This window comes from Budorcas taxicolor, chromosome 16 (genome assembly GCF_023091745.1).
Source record: "Budorcas taxicolor isolate Tak-1 chromosome 16, Takin1.1, whole genome shotgun sequence".
In the NCBI taxonomy this organism is placed as follows: Eukaryota; Metazoa; Chordata; class Mammalia; order Artiodactyla; family Bovidae; genus Budorcas; species Budorcas taxicolor.
Genome location: NC_068925.1, coordinates 38959195 through 38966112, shown reverse-complemented (window position 1 = coordinate 38966112; position 6918 = coordinate 38959195).

The window sequence follows — 6918 nt, the reverse complement described above, 5'->3', positions numbered from 1 at the left end:
TGGCTTTTCTCTTTATCCCTGTCTCCTGTGCTTGTTGGATTATCGCTTCAAGAGGAAAAAGAGGGAATACCGATGCGAGTAGGCTGGAGATAAACCGGCAGTGAGAAAGTGGCTACGAGTCGGTGGCGGAGAAGGGAGGACAGACCCTGCCTCTAGGGGCTCTTTGTAAATTTACTGGAGCGGAGCCCTCTGCGTGGCGGTCATGCGAGGTTTCACTGCGTGATCTGTAGAGGGTTCCTCTAAAACTGCACTGACTTTATCCTGCAGGTTGACTCAAGAATGTCCCGGTTTACGCTTTTAATTATAAAGAATCATTTCAGAAGACTGGGGTATAATAGTGGGAAAGGAACGGACACGTGTAACAGCATGGTTAGGTCTCCCCAGAGGCCGTTGCGTCTCCCAGATTTCTGTTGATTGCGGCTCGGTTTTTTGATGTGTGAATGATTCTCGCTAATCTGTCACCTTTCTCCTAAGGGATGTCTAAGTCCCGCCTCAAAAACGATCTTTCCTCTCTGTTTATGTTCAGTGAAGGCAGTGTAAAACGTGGACTAGGGGGGATGGGAAAATGTTTCCTAGGCGTCGCTTGCCTGGAGTCCCGATCTCAATGTCCTAGTATTACCTTAAACAGGTAACCACTCTGGGCTACCGTTTCCCGTTTTAAGCAAGATTTCAGAGATTAAAAGATGCAAACGTCTAAGTACATGTAGATCAGAATGATTTAAATGATATCACATTTAATTTGTCCTATTTCTCTTTTCATTGTTTTGCCTTTTAAAAACCAGTTATTTTAGCTTACATATAAGAATTACATGTATGGCTTTGGGGTTTAATGTGTCACTATTTTTAAACAAATTGAAATTAAGGAGTAGACTAAAAATATTCCCCCAGGAAAAGAGTTGGAATGAGTATTTCAAGCTTAAGCAGGTGATTAGAAGGTGAAGGGTGTTTGGAATTCTTGTAACCTCTAAGCTTTTAAACTTTAAAAACGATTTCTTAAATTTAGGTGTGTACAAACGGTTCTTTTTAAATATGGACAGATTTTCTAACATTTAGAAATTAAAAGGACATCCAAAAGGATTGGAGGAGTCAGATTCATACAGTTTTTGAAGATAGCCACTTCCCTGGTGGCTCAAACAGTAAAGAATCTGCCTGCCATGCAAGAGACTTGGGTTCGATCCCTGGGAGGGGAAGATCCCCTGGAGAAGGGAATGGCTACCCACTCTGGTTTTCTTGCCTGGAGAATTCCATGGACAGAGGTGGGCTACAGTCCTTGGGGTCACAAAGAGCCAGACACAACTGAGCGACTTTCACTTTTCTTGGTGCCTCGTTCCTCCATATAATGTAAACTAACGAATATTTTCCTGGGAGTTTATCTTCAAAGTTCTTTCTGTTGAGAGCCCTTTATATCTTGGATCGAGAGACTACAAATTGGTTTTACTGGTTCCTATAAGTTTCATTTTATACCAGATTTTAAGATAATTTTAAAACCAGATTTGAAGTAATTTTTTCAGCTTATAACATAAATTAGGCTTTTACTCCAGGTATGATACAGGCCTCAGATATCTTTGAAAGTGAAGTCGCTCAGTCGTGTCCAGCTTTTTGCGACCTCTTGGACTGTAGCCTAGGCTCCTCCCTCCATGGGATTCTCCAGGCAAGAATACTGGAGTGGGTTGCCATTTCCTTCTCCAGGGGATCTTCCTGACACAGGAATCAAACCCAGGTCTCCCACATTGCAGGCAGACTCTTTACTGCCTGAGCCAACAGGGGCTCCAAATATCTTTAGGTGCCCTTAAAAAAATACACAACCACATTCCTTGCTGCTTTTACAAAGCAGTAGGCTGAGTTTTGTTTTTTCCTTAATCCTCTGTTACCATATGGACCATCCTTTCCACGCTCTGAACTTTATTTCGTTGATTTTGCCTTCAAAAGTGTTTAGAAATCCGAGTCACCAGCCCATATACAGGTAGAGTGCCTTTTGGATTTGCTTTCTACATTGCTTTAAGTTCTGTGTTAAATAAAAACATGTATCATATACAGCATTTTTGTGTTTATGGCTAAAGGAGACCATCTGTGACAACTTAGACTGTTATATTGGCTTCAGTTGATTCTCTGCCATAGCAACTAGAATAATTTTCTAAAAAAGAAAATCTAATGTCTGCATTCTGGTTAAAACTGTAAAACAGCTTCCTGTTGCACTTTGAATAAAATCGCTGTTTCTACATGAGCCTACATGGATCTGAACCCTGCTTACCTCTTACCTGACCATTAAGATACTTTTCCTTTTATTCCACATTCCCTACACTCCAGCCAGATTGGCTTTTTGGAGTTTTAGAAAATCCCAGTCTCCTCCCATTCCCATACTGCCCTACCCAAGGCTTTCCCAAATGCTGTTCCATTTGGCTATAACGATCTTTTCCTTGTCTGACTGGCTCTTTCTGCTTCAGGTTTTGTCCTGAATGTCCCCTTAGGTGATCACCCTATCCTATACAAATAGCACCCCAGATTTCTTCCTACCTTTTTGTGTTCTTTATTACTTTCACAGCACCGTTATAACTCCTAAATTATCTGCATTTATTTTCTATTTCGCTTTACTCAATAGTATCTCCACAATTTCAGGGGATTCATCTTTTATTTACTCAGTCAGTGTAGAACAGTGTTTGATGCCTGCTGAGTACTCACATAAATATTGAAAGAAGAAACCTTTCAAAGTTAAGTATTGAGTTGAAACATTTCAACATCTTATATATTCTGAGATTCCTTTCTAGTATGAATTTCTGTGAACCTCGTTTGTTTCTTATTGCTAGTTGCAGCCATGGACTTGTGGGTTAGTAAATAAAAGACATTAAAAATATGCTGAAAAGAATCAAGATGTCATTTTGTTTTTTATGAAGCCTTAAAATAGCATTTCAGCAATACTCCATAATTTTCAGTATATGTCTTGGACATCTGTTAGATTTATCTTTAAGTGATTAATAACATGATGCTATTGTATTAATAAATAACATTTTTTTCAATTTTTTGTGTCTACTACATAGAAATATTTGTTGATCAGCCATGATTAACACACTTAATAGTAGTTGTTCAGTTGCCCAGTCATGTCCGACTCTTTGTGACCACATGGATTTCAGCCCACCAGGCCTCCCTGTGCTTCATCATATCCCAAAGTTTGCCCAAGTTCATGTCCTTTGCATTGGTGATGTCATCCAGCCATCTCATCATCTGACACCCTCTTCTCTCTAGGCATGCAGACTAGAAAGAAGTAAAACTTTCAGACAACATGATCATCCAGGTAGAAAATCCAATGGATTCTACTTTAAAAAATGTTGCTATAACTATTAATTTTATATGCTAACTTAATAGTTATAGCAGATTTTAAAAAGTAGATTCCATTGGATTTTCTGCCTGGATGATCATGTTGTCTGAAATTTAACTTCTTGATAGTCTGCATGCCTTTTTTTCTTTTCTTGCCTTATTGCACTGGCTAGACCCAACAATATAATGTTGAATAAAAGAATGAGATTGGGTATCCTGTTGTTTCTGATCTTAGGGAAAAAGTGTAAAGTCTCTCCCCATTTAGAATGATGCTAACTTTAGGTTTTTTTGTAGATGCCCATTAGCAGGTTGATGAGATTCCTTTCTGTTCCTAGTTTTCCAGGAGCTTTTATCAGAAATGGATAATGGATTTTCTTGCATGCATTTTCTGGGCCTATTGACATGATAATATGAATTTTCTTTATTAGATTTTTAATATGGTGTATTGCCTTGAGCAGTTAACCAATGTTATACCAGTCTTGCATCCTGTTATAAATTCTACTTCAGTTCAGTTCAGTTCAGTCCAGTCTCTCAGTCATGTCTGACTCTTTGCGACCCCATGAATTGCAGCACGCCAGTCCTCCCTGTCCATCACCAACTCCCAGAGTTCACTCAAACTCATGTCCATTGAGTCGGTGATGCCATCCAGCTGTCTCATCATCTGTTGTCCCCTTCTCCTCCTGCCCCCAATCCCTCCCAACATCAGAGTCTTTTCCAATGAATCAACTGTTCGCATGAGGTGGTCAAAGTATTGGAGCTTCAACTTTAGCATCAGTCCTTCCCACCCAGGGCTGATCTCCTTTAGAATGGACTGGTTGGATCTCCCTGCAGTCCAAGGGACTCTCAAGAGTCTTCTCCAATACCACAGTTCAAAAGCATCAATTCTTCGGTGCTCAGCTTTCTTCACAGTCCAACTCACATCCATACATGACCACTGGGAAAACCATAGCCTTGACTAGATGGACCTTTATTGGCAAAGTAATGTCTCTGCTTTTGAATAGGCTATCTAGGTTGGTCATAACTTTCCTTCCAAGGAGTAAGCGTCTTTTAATTTCATTGCTGCAATCACCATCTGTGGTAACTTTGGAGCCCCCCAAAATAAAGTCTGACACTGTTTCCACTGCTTCCCCATCTATTTCCCATGAAGTGACGGGACCAGATGCCATGATCTTCGTTTTCTGAATGTTGAGCTTTAAGCCAACTTTTTCACTCTGCTCTTTCACTTTCATCAAGAGGCTCTTTAGTTCCTCTTCACTTTCTGCCATAAGGGTGGTGTCATCTGCATATCTGAGATATTACTTTGCCAACAAAGGTCCGTCTAGTCAAGGCTATGGTTTTTCCAGTGGTCATGTACGGATGTGAGAGTTACTAGCTATAATTCTGCTTTATTTTTTCAGTCATTGCTTTAAAATCAGAGTATATATCTTTAACTCATCACAGTCGACATTCATGTGGTATTATACCACTTTACATAAAAGAAACTTCCAAATATTTATTCTCCTTCTGGCCTTTGCTGTTATTTTCAAGCATTTAATACATGTTATAAACCTCACAATGTATTATTGTTATTTTTGTTTAAAAATTATTTCTTTAGAAGATTTAAATAAGAAAGTCTTATGTTTATTCATATAGATACAACTTTCTGTACTCTTCATTCCTGTGTGCAGATCCATAATTGCATCAGACATAATTTTCCTTCTGCCTACTATAACAGTATAGGACTACTCTTAATGAATTCTTTCAGCTTTTGCATATATAAATAAGTCTTTAATGTTACCTTTTTTTTGTACTTGAATATACAGAAAAGGTTCATTCACAGTAGGCCAAATACTGGGAACAATCCCAATGTCTATTGCTTGATGACTGGGTAAACAAGTTGTTTTATATCTATGTGGTGGAATACTACTTGGTAATAAAAAAGAATAGACTACTATTATTTTTTCAAATATATTTTCTGTTCTCCCAGCTCTCTTCTTTTGGGGCTTCTATTACACATTTGTTAGCCAGTTGAAATCTTCCTATAGTTCACCTGATACTCTTTTTATTTTTTAACATGGGTTTCTCCCCATTTTTGCTTTGTTTTGTATAGTTTTTATTGTTATGCTTCAAATTGACTAATATTTGCTTCTCCAATATCTAACCTACTAATCCCATCAAGAATATTTTTTCTAACACAGACATTGTAGTTTTATTCTATGGATGTTCTGTGTGGAACTTTTTATATCTTTGGTGTTTCTCCTTAACTTTTTGGACATATGAAATACAGCAATGGCAACCCACTCCAGTACTCTTGCCTGGAGAATCCCATGGACAAAGGAGCCTGTAGGCTGCAGTCCATGGGGTTGTGAAGAGTTGGACACGACTGAGCGACTTCACTTTCACTTTTCACTTTCCTGCATTGGAGAAGGAAATGGCAACCCACTCCAGTGTTCTTGCCTGGAGAATCCCAGGGATGGCGGAGCCTTGTGGGCTGCCATCTATGGGGTCGCACAGAGTCGGACACGACTGACGCGACTTAGTAGCCGTGATAAATGTTAATGTCATTGTCTGCTGATTTTAACATCTGTATTAGTTTTGGATCAGTTGCAATTGATTAATTCTTTTCTTAAATATGATTCATATTTTCTGTCTTCTTTGTATGCCTGGTAATCTTCAACCTGATTCAAGATGTGAATTTTATCATGTTGGGTGTTACCTGTTTTTGTTTTCCTGTAAATATTTTCGAACTTTGTTCTGAGATGAAGTTAAGTTACTTGGAGACAGTTTTTTTTTTTTTTTTTGAGGCTTATAACTTTTAAAATTTGTTAGACATGACCAGAGAAATGTTTACTAAAGACTAATTTCCTACTAGTGAGGCAAGAATCTTTTGAATACCAAGTACTCTGTGAATTACAAAGGTTTTCCAGTCTGACTGGGGGCAATAGTCCCTATTCCTTGTCCTTTGTGGGTACTGTATACTGTATTCTCTGATGCTTTTGGACAGTTCTTTCCCTGGCCTCACGTAGCTTCCTCACATGCATATGCTGCTCACTGCTCTCCTGCATTTTTCAGGGGATCCTTTGCTGATCTCTGTCATTCCCTTCCTGTTCAGCTCTTTCCCTTCTGGTATCCTGAACTTCATCTTCTCAACCCAGGGAGTCCTGCTGGCTTTGCTTGGATTCTCCTCTCTCCCCTACCCCATGTGGTAGCCTGGGAACTCTCTTACGGAATTAAATTGGGGCAGTCATAGGGCTTGCTTCATTTGTTTCCCATGTCTCAGGGATAACTTGTCTGGAAAACCATTGTTTCATATATTCTGTTTGTTTGTGGTGGTTTTAGGAGAGAACATAAATTCAATCCCTCTTACTCCATTTTGGTCAACAGTGCAAGTCTCAGCACTGTTTTAAATGCTTTATGTATATTAACTAATTTAAATCTTTCAACATTGTAGAGTGCATTCAACTGTTATTCCTGTTTTTTAGACGAGAACACTGAGGCACGAAGAGACTGTGAGTTACCCAAACTTGCATAGCTTCTTATGTGTATGTGCTAAGTTGCTTCAGTCATGTTCAACTCCTTGTGACTCTATGGACCACAGCTCACCAGGCTTCTCTTGTCCATGGGATC